The sequence below is a fragment of the Hirundo rustica genome (genome assembly GCF_015227805.2).
Source record: "Hirundo rustica isolate bHirRus1 chromosome 5 unlocalized genomic scaffold, bHirRus1.pri.v3 SUPER_5_unloc_1, whole genome shotgun sequence".
In the NCBI taxonomy this organism is placed as follows: Eukaryota; Metazoa; Chordata; class Aves; order Passeriformes; family Hirundinidae; genus Hirundo; species Hirundo rustica.
The window spans coordinates 1-22,859 of NW_026690175.1; the positions used below are offsets into that span (position 1 = coordinate 1).

General features: G+C 42.9%; 1 long non-coding RNA gene across 1 annotated transcript; it reads left to right on the plus strand.

Annotated features, from left to right (window-relative positions):
• Positions 1 to 2,516: 2,516 nt before the first annotated feature.
• LOC120766098 (uncharacterized) lies at positions 2,517 to 9,627 on the plus strand. Its single transcript, XR_005704569.2, has 5 exons — positions 2,517 to 4,516; positions 5,726 to 5,826; positions 6,211 to 6,812; positions 7,179 to 7,322; positions 9,344 to 9,627. It is a non-coding gene; the product is annotated as an uncharacterized LOC120766098 (long non-coding RNA).
• Positions 9,628 to 22,859: the final 13,232 nt, after the last annotated feature.

The window sequence follows — 22,859 nt, forward strand, 5'->3', positions numbered from 1 at the left end:
CCTTTCCCTGGGTGGCTGTGGGGTCCCTCCCACAGGAGACAGCTCTCCATGAACTTCCCCACCTTTTTTCCTATCGTTCTGGCCTGGATGTGCGAGGGAAATAACTTCATTCACACATTGCCTGGGTTGTGCAGGGAAAATCCTTCTATCACACGTGGTTCTTTATTAAATTTTTCACATCCTGATTCGGACAAAGCCCAGAGAAACTCATTGGTTCTGTGCTCGTTTGTCCCAGATCTCACACAATTCTTAGTGTTTGGTTTCCTCTTGGTCATTGATCCTTTTGCCTTTGGTGCTAATTAGGTTCCTATCCTTAGTTCTCTTATTGATCTTTTCCCAGTCCTTGTCTCCGACAGCCAGGGAGGATGTTCGGGCGCTGATGTTTGTTAATGGTTGTTTATTTCTTGTGTCTCCTCTGGGGCTCCCAGGCCACTGAGATGTTAAACTCATCAGGCCTTGCCCAGGGAACAGCCCCTTGAAAAGAAACTTCCATTCCCTTCCCCCTGGGTGAAGAGGAACAAAGCCCCGAGCTCAAGTTCATTTAAACATTTCAGACGGCCTATCACTTTGATGGGGAAGATTGGTGCTAATGTCTTTACAAACAAGTCCACGGGCGAGGGTCTGGGTGTCGAGGTCTCTGCCAACTTCAAGGAGCAGCTTTGTTACAGACCCTGGACAATTCGCTTCCTGAAACAAACGTGTCCGAACAAGCCTGACTTTCTGAATTTTGGGGGAACGTGACGTGGTTAAGGGGGGAATGAATATGTGGCAGGCGGTTCAGGGAGGCTGTGCTTTCCTCGTACGCCAGCCAGTGGGGAAAGGAAGAGGGTAATGTGTGGCTTGGACTTGAAAGAGGAGGCTGTGTCCCTGAGAATGAACCTTGAGAGAGAAACCGCGTGGGTGTGTGCCCCAGTGCGCTCTCTCCCTTCACTGGAATGAAGCTGCAGAACTCCTCTGTTTCCTTTATGGATGCTGTCTTTTCACAGTGTGATTTTTTCTGCTCAAAACCCCGCACCCTGGCGGGAATAAAGTAATGCCTTAATTCTCTAGCACTAAAAAATGCTGTTGGAGAGTTTGGGGTTTGGTTTGTTTTTTTTTCTGCAGTTCCCGTGACATTTCTGCTCTGGCCAGCATGAGCTTGTGTTGTATTTTGCAAAGGCAGACAGTTCTGTTCTGGAAAAAAAAGAGAGAGAGTCAGAGACTTGCTCTTTTTGTATGTTGCTTTATTATCAAGCTTGGCCTTGGGAGAGAGCTTGCTTGCTCTCTTGGCAACGCGGAGGAGGAGGTACACACAGCTTCGCTTCACAGCAAAGCTGGGGACTCCCACCCCCCCTCACGGGCTTTTTTTCCCCTTGCCGGGGAGTCCGTTTCGCGTTGCTGATCAGGGGTCATCCAGCGATGGGGGACTCCTTCTCAGGTCACGGCGACTAAATAGAGCTGCTTCGGCAGACCCCCGTACCTTTTGCACTAGTCTAAAGTGCGACTTCAGTCCTGGATTTTACTTTGGTTCTCTGCTTTTTAGAGTCTCTTGTTCTTGAGTTGTTCCCAGAATTCCAGTGTTCTTTTTATTTGCATATTCAGACACTATCCAGCGAATGGGAGCAGAGATACAGGTAATAAGGTGAATTCTTAATTAACAAACAAGTAAATAAGGTGATAAATCAATATTAAAGCAGGAATAAGGCTAGTTCTTTATACAGAACTAGCATTAACAATCTTAATGAAATTACTTAACAATTAAGTAACTAAAACATAGATTATTCGAATAGAACTTATTTATAACAGTTCCTTTTCCTCTCCATGGCAGGCAATGATATTCCTGCACTATTGATGTTTTTAGCTAAACTTGCAAGAACCTATGTGATGAGTGTTCAAAGTGCCTTGCAATTTTGCAGTAAAGCTCCCATATTTCCTATGTATTTTTATTTTTTTATTGGTCTATAAAATCATATTTTGCTTGCTAAGTTAGGAGTAATTATTTATTAAGATTGTCAATTAATTTGAACCAATCAATGGAAAGCCTTCAATTCCAAGAGTAAAAATGCAATATTTCTAAGGAGTTCTGCATGTCTTATGTGCTTATCTAGAATATTTCTGTAACATCTTTGAAGTTGGTACACGTTGATATTTGATCTCTAAGTGTACACAGCACAATAAATCAACCACAGACTATGTTTAAGAAAAATCTGCAAGCGATTCTCTCTCGTGTGTTGGTATAGATGTGTTATTTTTAAGACGCGCATTATTCCTCTAAAAGAAACAACTGACCAAAACACAAAAAGCCCTCCAGCTTGTCCAGATCAAAGTGATTTATCCCAATGGGAGGGAGGGAGAGAGTGCATTTTTGTGTCTTCAGGCGAGCAGCTGGAGTACAATCAGCTCCGACAAGAACAGCATTGAGGATGAAGTGCCCAGCCTTAATGATAGGAATTTGCTGCTACAAAGGCAGGTTTTCCTTTTGTCCTGCACGCATTTACTGCTAAGCATTGTCTTCACAGGGCTGCGGTTGGAGCCGTGTCTAGCTCAGCATTTCGGGGTGCAGTTGCGGCACTCCCTGCTCAGCCTGGCTGTGTGTATGCTGACCTGAACTGGGAAAGCATCTTGCACATCCTGTACCCTGAGCTCTTGAGGTGTTTGCGGGCTCAGAGCCGTGCCAGTCGTTATGGGATAGTCACGTCGGAGCAGTACATAGCAACAGTGCCGGTAAGCACAAAAGCTTCCCGATTGTTCAGCCAGTTCTGAACAGGATGGAGAAATTCCGCCAAGAATGACCATGTTGGGTGTAGGTGATGTGGCACCGCCGCAGCTGCAGCTTACCTGTGCTGGAGGCACTCGACCCCTTGTGCAGGTATTCTCCTGCGCAAGCCCGGTGAAAGCCCTTGAGGTGAACCCGAGAAGCAGCAGTGGGCCTCTCTATTCCACCTCCGATTCCCAAAGAAAGAGGAGGAGCAGTGAGAGAATTAAAAATTAGTTCCTCAGGTTGCAAAATTTCATAAGGTTACTTGAGATCGCTCAGCACTTTTTACTGCCTCGGTGCACCAGTACCTTCCCCTCTGTTCCACCCGGGATGAATGCACAAGGAAGATGAAAGAAGTATTAGCTGCTGATACAGACTATGAAGTGCCTGGCAGACTGGGAAGGCTGGCTTATTCTCGCAGAGAAAATGACAAGCTAGCAGCTCTTTTCATGATCTTTTTACTACGCTATTCTAAGTGTAATAAATTATATGTATAAATTCATACAGAGGCTACAGTAATCTTGCCTGATGAAAATCCTGGTGTGCCAAAGGAGGGTTCTGGGAAATTCCCTCTGACGAGATTACAGCGATATGCACCAAAATCCTAGGATATTCCTCTCCAGAAATGTTGATTCCAGAGAATTAGATGTCTGACGAAACCCCAACAATAAGCATTCGATATGCATCATCGATAAGATAAGTATGTGTCTCCTAGGATGTATATTGCAAGAGATTTTCCTCGAACAAGGTGAATTATTTACCAGTTTTGGGAAACTATCAGCAAGAGCGGCAGCAAGAAAGGAAAAACTACATGAATATGCTAAAAGGATAAGATCAATGATAAGCAAGCAAGAAACCTTCCCCAGCAACCCTCGGAGCTATGAAATGTATAAAAAAGACTCTGTGAAAACTGTCTCTTTGTGATGCACAGAGGAGTGGAGCCAGAGTGCCTCACCTGACTTACCCAACGCTGTTACCCTGGTTCAGCGGTCGATCTGATCTTTGCTTGTGGCAATTATCTACACACTGAAAGTGTGCTTAGCCGGTGCCGGTTTATGTCATTTACGATGAAGAGCGGGAGAATAGGAACACAGGAAGAGTGTAAAGGGTATTTATTTCTTTGCAGGTCCTGTCCATTGTTTCAGGTGATGAAGGGCTTTTAGAGATGACATTGTTCCAAGTCCTATTCTGGAAGCTATTTCTGCTCCTACCTTTGACTTGGCGCGGACTGAAGGAAGGCCCGATTGAAACAGCAGCTTGTGTGTCCCTGCTTTGCAGAAAGGACACCCGGCTGTGAACAGCTCCTGCCTCTACATCGCCTCTCTCGTTTATCGCATAAAGACACTACCCGCAGAACGCTGGTGCCATTTTTACCGCAGCTTTCTCACATTTTTTTCACTTTTCCCTTCCAGTTAGGGTTCGCGGGCCATGCCCCGCTGTCCCCGGCAATGAAGCTCGGAGCACCAGGCCGTGATGGCTCCCGGGCCGTCCTGGCACAGCCTGCCGGCCGTGCTGGCGCAGTCTCTGGGCTGGCTCTGCCTCCCGATGCCATCGCTGCCGGAGCTCCAGTGCCGCTCCTTCCCCTCCTCACGCCGCGTGTGTGTCCGTCTGCGCTGGCGGTGGGGCTGTGGGCAGCGGCGGGCAGCTCCCTTGGCCGGGCGGGGAGGGTCGGTGTGAGGAGCGGCGTGAGGGACGGAGCGAAGCGAGCGGGGCCGGCATGGAACTCCTCGCCGCTTATTGCGCGCTGCCTCTCCTTGCTGCTCTGCTCTGCCGCGCCGGGTGAGTACCGGCTGCTGTTTTCCTTACGGTGCTCCCGCTTTGTTTCCCTTTTCGGTCCTTTGAAGGGGGAGAATGCAGCTTTCAGGTTCTACTGGGGGGTATTAGGTTGAGAGCAAAGATCGTCTCTTCTCTGTCTCGCTCCCGCTCCGGATCGTGTCAAGAGTGAACGTTCTCTTGGTGGTGGTGTTTGTTTGTATTTGTTGTGTGATTTTGTTTGCTTGTGTGGGGTTTTGTACTGGCTGGGGTGTCTGTTTGGAGTCTTTGTTTCTGTGTGGGTGATTTTTTTTGGGGGGGTGGGGTGGTTTTGGGGTGTTTGTTTGTTCTGGGGTTTTTTGTGGGGTTTGTTTTGTTTTTTTTTAAATGCTGAGGAAAAGATGTTCCTGTATAATTTGACCTGCAGCTTGTGGGATGTAACAAGGCAGTGACAAATGTGAGCTGTATATATAGGACAGTTAAACCAGGTAGAGTCTGTGTCATTGTGAAGAGAGGCAAGCAGCTGAAACTGAGAATAGCTAACGTTTTTCCTTAGAGAGTGCAAAAAATTTAACAACACTAGAACATTGTCATCTCAGTTAGAATTCTATATCTGAATCCAGACCTGGCACTTACTTTTTTTCTTTCTCTCAATGGGAGAGAAATTCCAGCTAAAATTCCAGCCAAGCAGAGTGTGTGTTGCAAAGTGAGTTTTGGTACCAGATTGGTCATCCAGTTACAAAAGGAGACTGAAACTGTTGTCGAGTGGGCAATTTATGTGAGTCCTGGTCTACTTTCTTCAGCAGTCCCTTGTTTTCTAAGTGGCTGCGTAGAAGATGGAGTGGTTTTTCAGCAGCACAGACTGGAAGTTGAACAAGCGCAATGCTGTCAACATGTGGTTTATGGAAAGAGATGATGCTTTAATCTCCTCCAGCAGAAGGCAGTTCTGGCTCTGGAGGTTAATACTTGTTATAAACCTGTAGCTAATTCATTGCTTGGACCCAACAAGGTAGGTTAGCAGGACTAGTTTTTCTTGCAGAAGAGCAGGGTGCAATATCTTACCCTGTGAAATGGCTTAGCTAAGGCAAAATGTTAACTTTGTGGGACCGAGTTTTCCGTCATGAGGATTTGTTTTTTTAAAGAGTTTGTACTCGATTTTGTACGTTGGTACTGAAATGAGTGAGCACAGTACTCGTTGCAGAGGTGGACAGCTCACGGATTTTTGTTCCTTGCCAGGAGGTGATGCCATCTTTTTTGCATCGTGTCCTGGTCCTAGTAGTTTTGGAAGATCTCAGCACGTCTTCAAGGCTAATTGCAAACAAATATGAGTTGATGAGGTAAGCTAGGTGAAGGCAATATGTAATCTTTTCTTACTTTTCTTATTTGATAATGCTGTTAAGAAGAGGAAAGTGCACGCCCATCACCATTATTTCATAATTGTATATAACTTCTAAACTTTGTCTAAAATCGTACGCCTTAATTGAATGCCCATAAAATTACAGAAAGTTCTCGCGGTTTTGTAACAAATGACCTTTTCTGCCTTGTCTAAACTGGACTTTGGTATGGCTTTGAGACACAATGATAAGCCTCAATCATATTTCTGAAAGGACCCCGGGGACAGGCATCAATGCCCAGTCATTAGGCCATTGACTCTGGGATATAAGACTCATCTCTGCAGCAGTATCAATGAGACCGGTTAAAATTAACTCTTTCCCTTTCAGAGACACTTTTGCCATTGGCATGTGGGACGCTGAGAAGTAATGCGTTGTGCCCAGAAAATCTGTGGCATTCCTGTGGAACCAAACCCGCCTCTCCTCTGTGTAGCTCTCGGGGGTGCAGATAAGGGGGCTGCTGGGACAAGTACAAGCTGAGCGATTTTGCCGCCTGCTGGGACCATGCCGGGAGGCTGTGGAGTCTAAGCCATGATTTTTATTTCCCCAGCGGTGTTAGAGTCAATAGCTCCCGCTAAAACAAACACTCCTGTTACCGAGGTAGAAGATCGACCTAAAAGCAAAGCGTGGTACCCCGGTGGCAAAGGTCCGCAAATTGCTGCGGGGAGACAAAATGCTGAGCTGTCGGTCAGCGTTACTGTGTTACTGGTTGCTCCGTCCGGTCCGGCGCTTCCTGGAGTGGCTGCACGAAGTTCTGCGATGGAGCGGGCGGTGGGGCCGGGGCCGGCTGGAAGCTGAAGGTTGGCTCTTGCAGCTGCCGCAGGGTAGGCTGCGGGACTTGTCCTCACACGTTGCTGTCCCGCGCTGCGAGATGAGTTTCCCTGTAAAGGCTGGCCATCTTTGTGAAATTTAGAGCGACAGGAATCAGCAAAGTGAGTCTTGTGGGTTTGTGCCTTTCGGCAGTCTTTTTTAACGTGCCTGGGCATCCCGCAGCCAAAACAAACCAGCTGCTTTCCGGGAATCATTTTGAAAGCGGCAGAAGCATCGGCTCTGCCTCGCCGCACGGCTCGGTGTGGCACTGCTGTAGTCTGCTGCAGCGTCCCCAGGCGGCTGCGAGCTGCAATCACTTGAAGCGGTGTGGGCTCGGGTTCTGGGGGCAGGGCTTTCAAGAGGCGTTTGCAGTGCTCATTAGCATTTTCAATAGCCAGTTGTAGGAGTACGACTCCCCTGGCTTGATCGTTATCAGGCTTGATCATTCTCAATCTGTCTTTGCCGTGTTTGTTTTACTCTGTCCACAGACTGCATCTAGGGTTCTTGTGGAGCCTGTTTGATGTTTATGAAGGATTGTTGCGGGGTTTTGGCATCAGGCGCTTTAAGAAATGCAGAACGGGCTGCCTCCGTGATCCCTTCCAGGGCTTCTCTCGGCCTGGCCATTAGGATCGGTATGCATCCCTTCCCCCGCTAAGCGGTCAACAGTTAAGGCAATCAGGGCTTGGTTAGCGTGCCCTGCATATGTTATTAGTAAGTTCTCCAGTCTTTTTTTTTTCCTTTTTTTTCCCTGTTGTGCCATGAATATTGCATATTGCATTGGGGTGAGCAAAAGGTTTGCCAACAATTTAACATTGTGAGGAGTCATGAGGTGAGCAGCAAAAGCTGCTCTTAATAAATTACTGAAGTAAGGGGTCCCCGGATCATATTCTGCCTCGGTACGGTGCAGTTCCTTGATTTCTGAGTGCCCAAGGGCTCCCATCGTGGATTCCCCCCTTGGGCCGAGTCGCATGGGGGCTACAAAAATTTCTGCCGCAGTATCAAAGTCTCTGTCCTCAAGGGCTTTCTTTTTTTATCCGTAACCAATTGTTATGCATATTTGAAGGGAATAAGTCCTGATCTTTTTCAGTGTCAAAAGGCTCATCATCACCGCTCGAGTTAGAGGCTGCATAAGCGATTAGCGTCCGGCGGCTCCAGGCTCGCCGGTGAGATTGCGGTAGGGCTGTAGGTGGCGACTGGACTCCATCCCTGGCGCTCATCGGGGAGCGGACGGGGGACGGGGAGCGGGGCCTGGGCAGATCTTGGTTTAGCACGGCCTCGGGGGCCGTCTCCGCAGTAGCCTCACAGGTCGCCTCGCTGCCCCCCTCCTTTATAACCGTGTCCATTACCCCGCTCCGTGCAGGAAGCATACGTAGCTCTGGTTTGTGGCCAGGCAGCGTAGCCAGGTCGTAGAGTTTTACGCCGACCTTGTCCCAGTAGCGGAGAGTAAAAATAGAAGAAGGGGTGATACCGGGGAACACGCGTGACACCCATCGTAGGAGCGACTTAAGGTCCCGCTTCTGGATGGGGGATCCGTACTTGCTCAGGAGGCGTAGCGTGGCTTCATTAACGTCTCTCTTGTCGGACTTGTCCTGTCACATTGTTTTAGTTCCCCCGGCTCACCTGTCACGTCGCAGCGTACAGGCGATTGTGGGCCCAAGCACGGTTCTGTCACGGTCACGATCAGTTCCAGGGGTGTCGTCAATTGCCGTCAGGTAGCCCGTCCTTCTCCGGTCACAGGGAGCCCCAGTTATTGATGATTGATGGAGAGACGGGAAGATGGATTCTGTGATCAGAATTTGATTTTACTCAGGTTCCCCAAAAGCTTATATACTGTTTCAGGAATGTTAATAACTTTCCACTACAATAATTAGGTTAAAAAAAATCATACATGCAACTCATACATTTACAACATGTTAAGTTTGCAGAGCGTTGATCAAATCTTCTCTCTTCCCGTAAGCAGGTTTAATCGCATCTTCTGTAATCTTCAAGGCTCTGTCTGTTCCTGCCATGGCATCTTGCTTATCAAACCAGCCATGCTAATTAAATCTGTCTTACTCTCTGTCTTGTGTATTCCCACACCTGGGCACAGAAAGAATTAAAATGCTGTGAAAATTAAGTAGCAAGATCAGTTTTAAAGAAACAATAGTCAGTCCATTTGGCTCAGAAAAAACCCTTGCATTTCTGTCTGTTTTAATGTCATAGTGTGTCGTATTTTCAGTTTCATATGTACCTAAACTGACAAAATTTAAATAGCTTCTGGAAGTAGCTGGGAAGAAATCCAGGACATGTATACCAGAAGTAAGGGTTTGAGGAATATCTGTTTCCTTTGGATGAAGTGACTGGCTGCACTGGCTTATAAAACAGAATCCTAAATGTTGAAGCCGTTCCCATCAAATGGGTGATGTACAGCAGTTGATACCGCAGTCAGGTTTAAATACTTCAGTGTTTGCTCACATCACGTGTTCCTGTGCTGCTTGACCTTGCTGGTCATGCCACATGTTAAGATGGTACTTTTAAATGTAATGGGAAGCTGTTCCCAGTACTATTCAGGAATTAGAGGAACATGGAAGTTTTTATCCCACTAGATTAAACCTGATGATGCCTCAGAAGCAGTATGGAATAATTTAATCTGCCTTAATTATTCGTGTCCTAGGGAATGCAAGGATCCTTGAGGCATCTTGCACCGTTCCTGTGGAAGAATATTCAGTGTCTGTGACGGAGGCTTTGTTCCTGTGAATATTTGCAAGGACCCATCTGAAGAAATGAGTAGATGTGTTTTCAGAAGTTCAGCTGCTGAGTAGGCTGGGGAACAAAGGTGCACATCTGAGCAATGCCCTCAAGCACCTGATTTTCAAGGAAACCATTCAGAAAAATCACTCTACAAAGTCAGATTTGTGAAGCTGCTGGAGCCTTTCTAGGACCTGAAAGGAAGGTATCAGATTTTTTAAAAGAGATAAAATTATTCTCTTTATATACAAGAGAGTTACAGACTTTTTTTAAAATCCAGTGTTTGATAATTAGCTCTAATTTCTCCATAATAGAAAATCTCAGAGTTAAGGCTTCTGGTGTGAAAGTTGGCTTTTTAATTTTTGCTGGGTCGTTTGTTTGTTTGTTTGTTTAATTTGTTTCACATTTAGATCTTTGAAATACTGACACATACATTGAGTGAATTCTAGTTTGTCTTTCTTAACAGCCTTTATGTTTTGTTCATGCATACCTGATTCGCTACTCCCTTGAAAGTCCATGGAAGAACAGTAAGGGTGGAATGCAGAATGCACAGATCTGTCTTTTTTTTGGTCAATAGCTAGCATATTTACTCAAATTCTATGGGAACATTTCATGCATATTGTTTATTCAATGCTGGGGAAATGAGGCAAAAAGGGACCCTCTTGAGACAAGGTTTTGTCACTTGTGTTACGGAAGTACTCTTTCAGGCTTTGCCCTCTGCCCATTTTACTTTTAACGTTGGGTGTGCTGGATGATACTGTTCTTCAGCAATTTCCTAGCTTTTTATTTGTGTAAGGAGTACGGGAACTAACTGTCCCAACTTTATGGCATCCCCCTGCCTGACACACACAAGCTCTCAGGTGTACAGAGCTTTCTAACTTACCTTCCTTTTCTATTTCTGTGAGAGTCACCTTCTTCTGGCCAATATAAGGCATTCTTCTTCCAAGTTTGTGGAGTTACTGGTATTATGGTCTGTGAGTACTGGTAGCTCACATAAATGTTACACGAAGACAGCAAATCAAGGTGACGAAACATCACAGCGTATACTGCTGATTTTCTAGTGACACTGTCAACCAGAGCCAGGGCCTGCAAATCTTCAGAACATTAGATTATATGTATAATTGTGCCATTTAATACAGAATATAATGGCTTTGACCTTTGTGCACAGGGATAAACTAATCCTCAGGCTGAAAGTATTTTAATTGCCACACTGTGTTTGTAATTGACTAAGCAGCTGCATTGCCTTCAGCATCAAACAGAAGCAACTTGCTAGACTTAATCCCAGACAATTTCAGTTTAAGAAATTCTGATTTTTATGCAATTATTCAGATGGTAGAGTTTGAAAGATACCATGAAAAATAGGCCTGGCTTTGAAATTTGAGATTGGTAGAGCTGTATTTATGAGAGCAGACTCTAGTTGGGAAGATGCTGTCTTTGCTCTCCACCATGCAGGAGAGTCCGTTTCATAATGGACTCCTGGCTTTCAAGCCTTATATTAGCAAGAGTATTAACTTTCAATAGCTTTTTGTTATTCTTGTTTTTTCCTAAGTTGATTGTGCAGATGACAGTTGCTGTGGTGTGGAAATGTATCAGTGCTGCTTTCCTTCATTGCAAAAACAGGTCAGCTCCAATTCTTTCCATTTCAAAGTAGTAGAACAGATTGACCCTTGCAAGTAACTTCCAGCACGTTCTCTATTTCTGTGGTTTTTATACAATCAACCAGTTTTGGAGGAAAAAGGGCTTAATTATTAAATGAACTGTGTTAACGTATGTGCTATTAAAGTAATATGAGATTAAATGGAGATTATGACTTGGCCTGAGAGAGGCATTACATAGATAAACAGATTTTTTCAAGACTTGTTCCTTTCAGCTTAGTGCTTAGGCATTTGGTTGAATGTCTTTCAGAGAAGTGTTTCCTAGTTAGTACTAAGATTTTTTTTTTTTTTCCCTAAACCAATGGAAATTTTTGTAAGCTATGAACTTCCTTGGAATGAAAATACATTATTTTCAGAATTCAAACAAACAAACAAACAAAATCAAAAACCCCAACAAACAAAAGCCTCCAAAAAGTCCCCAAACAAGCCAGGCAACTTGAGAAGAAGCTCATTCTCTGGTGGTTAAGGTTTTGATGGGGTTTGGGGGTTTTTTGTTCAAGTGGATATATAGGTTGGTTTTGTTGTTGTTTTGGTTGGGTTGGTTTTTTTTTTTTTTCCTTGTTGGTTTGTTTTTTGGTTTTTTTTTTTTTTTTTTTTTTTTTGGAGGAGAAATGTTGTAATGTTTCTGACTTTGGGAGGTTTCTTTGGAGAGCACTATTTTGCTGTGTAGAGGGAGGGTTTGCTGTCTGGAGCATTTTTCCTGGTAGAGGAATTCTTATTTAATGAATAGCTAACAAATATATTGATCCCTGAAAGCTGATTTTTTTTTTTTCCCCCTTCCTTCTCTGCATGGGTATTGATACAAGTGGTTTATGGAAGTAGTGTAGTTCAGTGGAAGTATGCTTGGTGAGTTAGTTTAAGGCAGAAAATACTTAGGGCCCTCACTGAAAGCTTAAGCAGCTTGACTCCTTGAATTGTTGAAATTATGCCAGAAAAATCATTCATGTTCTGGTATTTAAGAAGGACTGGAGGTGTTCAGCAGTACCTCTGGTGGATTCTCTGGTGGCATCTGCTCTTTCTTTAGTTTCTGTGTATTGTTTCATCTTGTCTTCACACGAGGTTTAATCTTACTGTAAAAGTACTCTATAAATGTAAAATGTGCTTAAGCTTTCAAATTTGTGTATAAGAAACAACAGAAAGCAAGGCAGCTAGTTTTGCTTTCACCTGTTTAATTCTGTATTATTTTCTGTATCTCCTCTCAGAAAACCTCCTTGTATAGTTAACATAAGGACTGAAGTCATTTTAATCTCTTGAGGGAATAATAAAGTACAGGAAAAACATCAAATAGTACAGAAAATAAGAATTCAAACCACGTGGGATGTATTCCAAATTCTGCATTTTTTTCTATGAGGTTATTTTATTTATTTCTTGCTTTTCTGCTTTTCTTTAGTGTACGTTTATGAAAAGTGCTCGAGGGTTCGAAGGTATTAATAAACCAGACAAAGTGCTTCACATAGGAGAGGATTTCTCTGGTGTAGTGGTAAAATGTGAGCGAGCAGACCAGTTGGAAATCTAGTTATAAATGTACCCAAAAGACAGCAAGTTAATTGTGGGGCTAGAAACCAGCTGCTTTTTGGTTTGAGGTTAATCTGAAACCTCTGTGTTCTGTTGCAGAAAAATAGCAGTTTCAGGTCCAGAATCGATTCCCCGTACTTTTAGAATACGTTTGGATTGAAATGAAATGGAGAACTTAATGCACCTGAGCAGAATGGTCAGTTGTTCTCTCCAAACAGAATGAAGTAAAAAAGTGCTGACACTTCCTTGCATAAAGCTCAGCGAGCAGTTTGAGGCCTATAATATTTTTCATCCTAATGTATTTGTAAGACCTTCATAAAAATAGTGCTTGGAGTTGTTGGTATTATTGCTGTATATTGTTATATTGAGTCCTGAAAGTTAGACCTTATTTTATAGTCCAGAAGTTGTTCAAAAATTCAGTTTTGGAACAAAAAGTGGTCTTGGTTAACCATGAAAAGTGAAGCTGCACTTTTTTAGAATTAATATTAGTAGGGAATGAATTTTTCATGCTTTCCTTAAGGAAGCACTAAAAGCCGTACAAGAATTGTTTTATGTCGTATATGTATATTCTATGTAAATGTGTTTATGAAAACATCCATCCTCCAAAAACTCTGCACAAAGTCTCCAAAACACCTACCCATAACAGCTAGGGCAATGCTGTTTGCATTAACAGAAGAAACACATGGCAGACCCAAATTACATGACAACACCCAATCCCTGGATGCTCTGTGTTTAAAAATCGACTGAGTACACCTTTGATGGTGGAAACCACTGAAGTGTGTTGGGTGTCCCCCACCCCAAGAAGAAGTCCTAGTTGGTGTGGGGGGGTGTGTGCGTGTGCAGGGATTTATGGTGGCACTGTCCTGAAGCAGGGAACGTGGTCGAGAGGCAGGAGGAGTAGTCAGGAAGCTCACTAATGCAGGCAGCAGAGGAGTAAAAACCTAGGGCCTGAGGTGAAGCATGCATTCCTTTAAGCAGTAAAAAGCCATTGCCAAGGATTTCTGCTTCTGCACAAAACACTTTGGGTTTCTGGTGCTGATTTGTGAAAATGCGCTGTGAAGCAGTTAGAAATATTTAAAATACGGAACGGTCCTGCTGTCAAAATCGATGGATATCACCAAACCATCCCATGAAATCTGCACACTGCAAGCTTTCTTCCACAGTTCTAGCAGCTGAAGGGTATTTAGGTGGTTTATGTGTTGTATGAATAATGTATCCCCCCAATGCTTGAAAAAATACTAGAGCATAGCAAAACCTGTTTGTTAGAAGGGACCAGAGTAAAATAGAAGTAACTTCTTGTGCAGCTGATGCTGTTGAGAGAGCAGACTGCTTTCAGTCTTCTGCCTGAACAGTGTAAATTCTGTATTAGTGTCAAGCAAGTATGTTGGAAAAGATAAGATTTATGTGGCAATATTTAGCAATGACTCCTCGTGAAGTACGAAAATATGAAGTGTAAAAGTTATGACATTGACAGTTTTGGGGAGAAGAAAGTCATCAGCTATCTAAAATCAATAATGCAATGGATTTTTTTTTCATTTATTAATGAGCATATTAAGCAAAATGATGTCATTACGTTATTAATCCTTACAAATGTAAATGTATTGGCCAGAGAAGTACTAAATTAGAGGCCTTGACTTGGATGTTTTGTTTATGGTTTCAAAAAGGGGAAACAAGTGGTGTTTAAAATTCAGTGTGCACTTGAGAGTCTTGACAAAAGAAATGAGCAAATGAAGCTATGAGTACTTAGTAAGACTGAAAATATGGAGGGTGTGTGCTGTGGAGCGCAGTAATATGCTGAATGTTTATACACAAAAAAGTGATTTAATGCAAAGTAAAACCAAAACTCCAACCTCAAATCATTTAATATGTTTTAATTGCCGAATTCCTGCTCAGTGTCAGGTTGCATTCAGTAATCTTCACGTTACAAGATCTCAGCTAATCACAGAGTTCCTAGGATTGGAAGGGCCCAGGGAGATCATCCAGTCCAACCCACCCTCCAAGGCAGGCTCACCCGGTGTAGGTGACACGGGAATGTGCCCAGGTGGGTTTTGAATATTGTCAGGGAGGAGACTCCACGGCTCCTCTGGGCAGCTGTTCCAGTGCTCTGTTACCTTTGGTATAAAGTTCTTCCTCATGTTGGGGTGAACCTCGCGTGTTTAGTTTGTGTCCCTTGTTCCTCATCCTGCCCCTGGACACCACTGCAAAGGGGCTGGCATCATCCTCCTGACAACTGACTTGGAGTTATATAAATATCATTTATATCATTCCTGAGATGCCCTCTCATCCTTCTCTAGCTTAGACAGGCCCAGCTCCCACAGTCCTTTATAACCCAGAGCAAGTTACTGCACTTGTGTACGCCCCTCTGGGCCACTCGTCACTTGTGTTATTTATGCTGAACATAAGAAAGATGCTCCAGAGCCCTCATCATCTTCGTCGCCTCTGCTGGACCCTCTCCAGGAGCTCCTTGTCTTTCTTGTACTGAGTAGCCCACAGTACTCCAGACGCAAAAGCTCATCAGAAATCTGATTCCTGTTGATATGCAAAATCCCTTTTTTTACCCTGACTCTTGGGGGCAGAAATTTTGTACCTAAAAATTTTACCAACTTGGAATATAGGTCAGTGTTAAGGTTCACCTTTTACTTTCTGTAAGTAGATGTGAATGAGGGACAATAAGTTTGAGAACTGATTTTGACAGGTTAATCGCTGTGTATTAGTAAGGAGCCAAAAAACCAATTTTGGTTAATTGTTTAAGTCTATACCTAGAATTAACTGTACTTGCTCTGATCTAAATAGATATGGTCACTACTGTGGACCTGGAGCTTCTTGAAATGAACTTTGGCTCTTAAAAAGAAATGAAAGCATGCTGTGTGTCCTGGCAACATCATTTTACAGGGATGTTTAGGCTGTCAGGTGTAAATGGATTGCCTTCTAAGGACTTCCCTGAAATGTGGAAATGTCTTGGAGTGATACCACCCGTGGTTACTTTAGCCCTGTGATACTAAATGCCTCTGTAGGTGTTCAAGGCCGGGTTGGCTGGAACTCTGAGCAACCTGATCTAGTGAGGTGTGTCCCTGCCCATGGCTGGTGGATAGGAACAAGATGGCTTTTAAGGTTCCTTCCAACCCAGGCCACTTTATGTATGCATGAGTAACACTTTTTCTGGTGTCTCTCCAGTCAGAAAATATGCTTACTTGATATACAAATGCTTTCTTTTTGCCTTTCCCCTTCTTCTCAATGAGCAATTAAAAATTTTTAATTTTGAGTTAGGTGGAGCAAACATCTTAGAGCAACGTGCTCTTGGTCATGCGTCTGTACCCTACAGAAAAGCATTCAGTCTGGAAAATAGCCAGGACTTTGTGATTTAGTCTGAGGTGAAACACCAACCTGAAGCAATTGTAGTTCATAAACTATGAAGGAGGGAGGAAAAAAATATATAACAAACAAACCAAAACCACACAAAAACCAGCCCAAAGGCAAACACCCCCACCCCCAAACTCAAACAGAGGAATTAATAAAAGCTAGATTTTTGTCTTGGAGTATTTTGAGATGCCTACTAAATTTCTTTGTCAATTTTATGATTTAAACTTATTTTTCAAGTGCAGTATTAAAAATACTCTGGTCTGACTGGTGATTTGAAATATCTCATCTTCTGGAAAGGCATCTTTTCTATACCTTACTGAGTGCTTTTCCAACCCAAGACATGTCCGATTTCATGGCTGTACTTTAGTAACTGACTGTAGCATATCAAGCAGATTGATTAGGATCTCATGTATTTCTTCATACTTACTAAATGGGGTTTTGATTGCATGTTACCTGGACTGTTTTCCAGCTCTTTATGCCTATGGTTCATTCCACTGGTAATTCCATTTCTTGGCCCATCAGGAGAGTCTCCAGTGTGTTCTCGAGTTTTCTGGCAATAGAAAGTTGTGACAGAGAAGGATGTGCTGATGGAAGGAAAATAACATCATGTCCTCCTTACTTGTGGAATTTCTTGTGCTCGAGCTTTTGCTTCCTGTATGAGGGTGGGTTAGTGACCAGTGAAGATTTCAAAATAAAGGAAGTGCAAGTGATTGTCTGGCAAGCTACTCTGTCCCTGTTTTGGGGATCAAGGCCTTCAGCCTGTGTGACTCTGTAGAGCTAACATGGGCACTCAAAATATCCAAGAACAGCAGACCTTTTTAGCAGAGTTCTTTTATGTCTGTGCGGCAGCCGCACAGGTTTTATCTTTGCCAACCACTGTAAGCAGGCCTTGGAATTTAGTTGAGCGAAAGTTGTCGGGAGAGAACTGGGTGTTGACCGTCTGCCTCAGCATTTAACCAGTAAAGCGCTCTTACAGTTATTTCGGGGGAAGGTGGAGGAGTAGAAATATCTTGTAGCTTTGTATCACAGATGGAGTAAGATTATGCAGCTGTAAGGAAACACCGTATTGCTAACACAAAAAAGAAAACGCAGCCTGCCCCTCCGCTTTGCATGTGCCAAATGATTTTTTTCTGGTCTTTGTTCTGATGGAGGCTCCCAGGGGTTCCAGGAATTGTACTCTGCGTTTTAATCAATAAAATTGCGTCCTGGTGCTAACAGTGCCGCACAGAGATGCGTCAGTGCTCTGCATTCAAATGACTCCCCAGCACACAGGAAAGTGAATATCCCTGCAGTGGCCAAGGAAAGCATAGAGGAATCCATCTAGTCTGCCCATTCACTGCTGCTCTGCAGGAAAGAATGAACAGTGCTAGAATTTGGCATGGTCAACCAGGTTCCTAAATGATGTGCTAATTAGGGAAGCAGACAAAACAAGAACTGGAGGAGCAAAATGTAACTTAAAACAAAAGCATCGGCTGTATGAGTTAATAGTAATGTGGAGGTTTTTTTCTTTAAAGAAATCTGCACTGTGTTTATGTGCCATGGAGTCTTTTAAAACTTGTTATTCCTTGGCAGGCATTCTCCAAGGAAGAGATAATCTGTTATTTCATCAGTTAGAATGAGAAATCTGTGTGGTGTGATTAACAAATACGAACCTGCAATTGAGTCACAGAAAAGCGTGCGTGGTAAAATAAAATAGGAAATAAAAATGGTCCTTTGCTCATTTTTGCTCTTACTGCTCTCTGTGGACTTGTCCTTACCTACAGGGGTCTACATCTCTTTCTTTAGAACCTGCAGTTATAGACTTGAAGTACCATGGGAAGAAGCACTAGAATAAGACTCTTAATATTTCTAGTACAGCTTCAATGAAGCAGAGAAAGTGTTGTCCCAAAAACAGGTTCTTTCCCCTGGTGTGCCATAGGCCAGTCTGCACCTAGCATGGAGATCTGTGATTTATTTACAGCTCTGCACAGAAAGGGCAGCTGGGTGGCAAATCCACAAAGTCAGCGCAACAACCACCAAAGCTTTTCCCTGTTTATACATTTTAATAAGCAAAAGCATTAATGCTCATTGGGTCCAAGTTGCCTAGTTCTTTTATTAACTGATGTTATCGCTTCTGCTGGTCAATATTTCTCTCACTTTTCACATTAATTAGTCTGCATGCTGTTTCTCTTTAGAGTTGGTTGGTTTCTCGGGTCAGTGGTTGTGATCTTTTCTTTCCAGAATTACCTTTTACCCACCTGGAGCTGATTCAGCACAGTTGCTGAGTTGTCCTTATTGGTTTCTCCCTTATCTTGGGGGTTCTGCCCAATGTCCTTCTGGCCTGTCAATTCTAAGTTCTTTGTGTCCGCTCTCAGTGGTACGTCCATCCTTCTTCCTGAGCTTTGTTAACCTCCCTTTAGGCCCGAAATCATTGCAGCGTGTCCAGCCCTGAATTGGTAGCAAAGTAAATCTGCCCACCAGTAATTTGCCTTCCTAACACCTTGGACCTCACTTAGATCTTGGTAGCTGCTCTCTGTTCTGTGGATTAAATCTGCCTTCTTGTTGATGAGGCTTGAAAAGTGTGCGAAGAACAAATACCCAAATCATCCTTTCCTAAGAAAATTTTACATCAACCAAATTTTGCAACGAGAGGAATGCATTACAATATAAATCACAGGTAAAAGAATGTAATGTAAAAACCTGTTCATAATGCTTGCACGTCCATTTGTCATTGTATATTTTAATCTTTGCAGGGGACTAGATTCACAGAACTATGCAGTAGGTAGGGCTATAAATCAAGCCTAGAAAGAGCATTCTCAGAAATGCTCAAAATTTCAAAATGTGTTTTGAGGTTGACTCTAAATCAGTTATCATCAGTACCTCCATTGCTCCTATGTTCTATAGCCACTCCCCATAAAAGCTCAAACCATCTCCTGTGCAGAAGAAGAAAGTAGTAGAAATGTTAGTTTATTAAAGCAGTCTCCCCTATAATTTTAGTTTCTAGGGAGATATAAATCCTGAAAATTTAGGAATGCCTCTCAGTGTATGGGTTTTTTGGCCAAGGTTACAAATCAGTAATCTTCCTCAATGTAATTATTTTAGAAGTCAGTGGCCTTTCACATGCAAGGAGACTGTCATTTTTGTACATCCTTTATGAAAGAGTTCCTATCTAGGGGAGCTGTCATTGCACCGTCAGCTTTCTAAAGCTGGAGAAAGAAGATGACTGCTAATCCTAAACATGGTGTTGAAATGTTTCTTCACTCATCAGGAATTTCCTTCTGAAACAGACACATGGTTTTTGTCACACTTGATCAGCTTATTTTAGTAAATACAGTAGTCTAGTTGATACCAAGAAACCCAGTTCCTGTTCTCAGCCCCACTGTGAACCTGCTGCGTAACATTGAGCAAGTTACTGCACTTGTATGTGCCACTTGTCACTTGTGTTAGTTATCTGTTAAACTGTGTGGGGCAGAAAAAATTACCTTTCTTGGCGTATGGAGTTGAGCCTTTCTTATAAGTGCCTAAATAGCACTGTCAGTATTTCAGTCCTAGGGGCCCTACTGTTACGCACATGAATAGCATATTAATAATAATAATAGAATTTTGGATAGTAAAGTGGAAAGAATACTTGAGTTGTAAGTTTTTCACGGTAAATTATAATGGAGACTTTATCTTGTTTTTCTTGTGTGTATTAGAAATAGTTTTCCTTTCCTTGTTTACCTGCAAACCTTGATTGTTGGAAAAACAAAATCAGAAATGAATAGCTTTGATCTCTAAGGCTCAGAAATAACAATACATTTATCAATGAGGCACCTTACTCCACTGAAGATTGTGCTGCCTTTCTCCAATTAGATTTTCATTGTCTTTGAGGAAATGATAAACTTTGCTTGTCTTAAATCATAGGCTAGACAAGACATATGTTTTTAGTGTACTCTTAGTGTTATATATATTTATATATAATATGTATAAATATATATTTTATATGTATGTATGTATGTATGTTAAGTATGTCTTCAATGTATGCATTTCCTGAAAAATCTCTTGAGTTCCAGCAAGTGCTTGTTTTAAATTCAGACTGGGTGGTCGGTAAGACTGATGCAGCTGTATTAGTGGGAAGCAGTTAACTGTGGTACTTCATCAGTAACAAAGTTGAGTAGACTTTATGTAGCTTTTTTCCCAGTTTAAATTAACATCTGGAATAATCCAGCCCAGATGATACCACATTGATTTATCTCAGCGAGTTAGCTTTCATAAATATTCCATGTATTTGTAAATGGTGGGAGAGAAGTACCAGAAATATCTCGTAGAAGACGTGGACAGAGTAATTTCCTCTGGCTGTGGTAGTTACACATCGTCTGTGTGATGTAGCCTGTCTTTTTTTAGCCTATATTTTCCTAGCCTTGGGGCAGTCACAAGAACCAAGACGTGCTACCTGGCAGGTGTGAATTAAGGTAAGCTTGTCACGTGTAAAGAGCTCCGACAGTTGGGAAAAGCACAACCGAGAATGTGCTAACCTGGGATGTTTTAACAGAGAAACTAGTTTTTAATAGGCATTCTTGAATACAGTGCTTATTATTTTGCTGATCTCAGATTCAATATGAATTGTTTCATTTCGGGAATTTGAACGTGATGTAGAGTGATAATAAATCCACTGGAGTGTGACAATATACAGAAGTAATAGAAGAGATTTCTTTCTTTCTGTCTACCTTTATCTGAAATGTGAAGAAATAAGCTAAGTGTATGCGGGTGTGAAGAAATTAGTGTGAAGCTCATACAGCCGTATTTAATCAGAATTCTTTGGTTTCACTGGGTACGTACAAATTAAATTAAGATGGTGCTTGTGAATCAGTTGTAAGACTCAAAATCACATGAGACACTACTCCTAAGGTTTTGTGTCATGTCACGTTCACTGCATCGATCAGATAAACAGATGTTCTCATTTCAGTTTGTGGTTGTCCAGGGTTTCCTACACAGGGAATAATGTTTCCTCATGCGTTTCCAGGATTTTTGTCCCCTTCCACGGATCTTTTCTTTCTGGTTTTAATTTTACTTTTGGCAGGGCAGTGAAATGGTAGGTCTTACAGCAGGCACGGTTTTACACCACTGCATTTGTGTAGCGTAAGTAATGAAGTGGATGAATTAGCTGCATTTTAAATAACGTGTTCAATGCAGCAGGAACTAGATCTGCTCCTGTCAACAGCCAGATTGCTTGAAGGATATGGATTTGAGCTTCATGCACAGTACTTGAGGCTTTTTAATTGATGAAGAGGTGGATGCTGTGACCTCTTAAATTTATCTGGGCAAAATATAAAATACTGCTTTAAAATGGAGCAGTAACCATGGCTTAAGTTCATGTTAGCAGTCCTTGTAACTGTGAAAACTCTAGGGACTTGAGAAGCTGTGAAATTTGCAGCCTTTATGCGTATTCATTGTAAGGATATTTGGAAACGTTTGTTTGAAACCAAGAAAAAAGCCCAGACCGAAAACGGAGAGGGAAGGAAATCCATTAAACTTGCATTCTAAAGTCGTACCCTACTGTATCTGTTGCATTTCAGACTAATATTAGGAAAGATGTTTAATACTGCAGAGGACCTAGTTATGAAAGCAATGTCATGAAGTCATTGATAGCCATCTGTCATTAAAAGTACAATAGAAGGAACTTCTGAGGAATCATCTGCATCATATTTTTAGAGAGAGTCTGTTTTTCAGAGTGGGAGGGACAAGACTAAGAAACTAGAAACAAGCTTCCCATCAGTAGGATCTAAGTGTGGAGATGGGTGTGTTTAGGTGTTTACAAGCTCTGACATGATCAGAGTACTTTGGAGTGAATTTCTCAATACCTCACTTTGCTTCCTAGATATTGAGATGGATTTTTGGGATTTTTTTTAATACTAAGAGGTATCTTTTCCTAATTTATGATAGGATCTCAGGATGTTCTGATTGACTTTGGTTGTTTCCGAGGTAAGTGACACCCAGCAGTTTAAATACAGCCTTGCCCAGAGCTTGCTGGTGTGCTACAGCTCCGTGATGTGCTTGGTGAGCATCCTAGGAAAGGATCACAGTTTATATAGAGCTCCAGCTGTAATTAGCATTTCTTTGCTTCCCTCGGAGGAGGCAGTAGCAGCGGCATAATGTTACCTTGTCAGTTTTGTGTGGAAGGCTTGGTCTGTCAAAGGTTGTCACTGGCCAGAATGGCAAAGGAAAAATCCTGGAGTAATGTAAAAATGTCCCTGTGTGTCCTGTCTCTTGTGACTTGTGGGAAGTGTTAGGTCAGACACCACTTTGAAACACGTGTGAGGATGTAGACTGTTGTCCCTAGGGCAAGAATATTTAGAGATACCTATGGACAATCTTGCCTTTCAAAACCACCACCACCTTTTGGGCACCCTTAGTTTGGTTGCTGGGTTTGGTTCAGACGCTTTATTTTCCTTTCTTCTGTCTCTGTGTCTTTTGGACAAAGGGTTTTTCACTTGAGTTCATGCTTTTAGAGGACTGAAACAGGGGAGAGGAGCGTGTGCTGCTTCCTCTGGTTCCATTGAGGGGTGCAAACACTGCAGCCTGTTAGAGGAGCACGTGGGCTCCCTGCTCACACAAGTTTAGGAAAGAGGAGCCGGAGAATGATGCTGCAGATGTGGAGGAGATGGCCTTGGACATTGACTGATGAAGAGGAGTGGCTGGAAATGTGGCTGGAAATGTGCCCTTGGAAGGAGGTGTGGAGTGCCCAAGTGGGTATTTCGGAAGGAGCTGCAGCCGTGGGTCACCTGCTCTAGGACAGGGACACAGCTGAGCAGTGACAGCCTGTGGGTCACCTGCTCTAGGACAGGGTCACAGCTGAGCAGTGACAGCCTGTGGGTCACCTGTACAAGGACAGGGACACAGCTGAGCAGTGACAGCCTGTGGGTCACCTGCTCTAGGACAGGGACACAGCTGAGC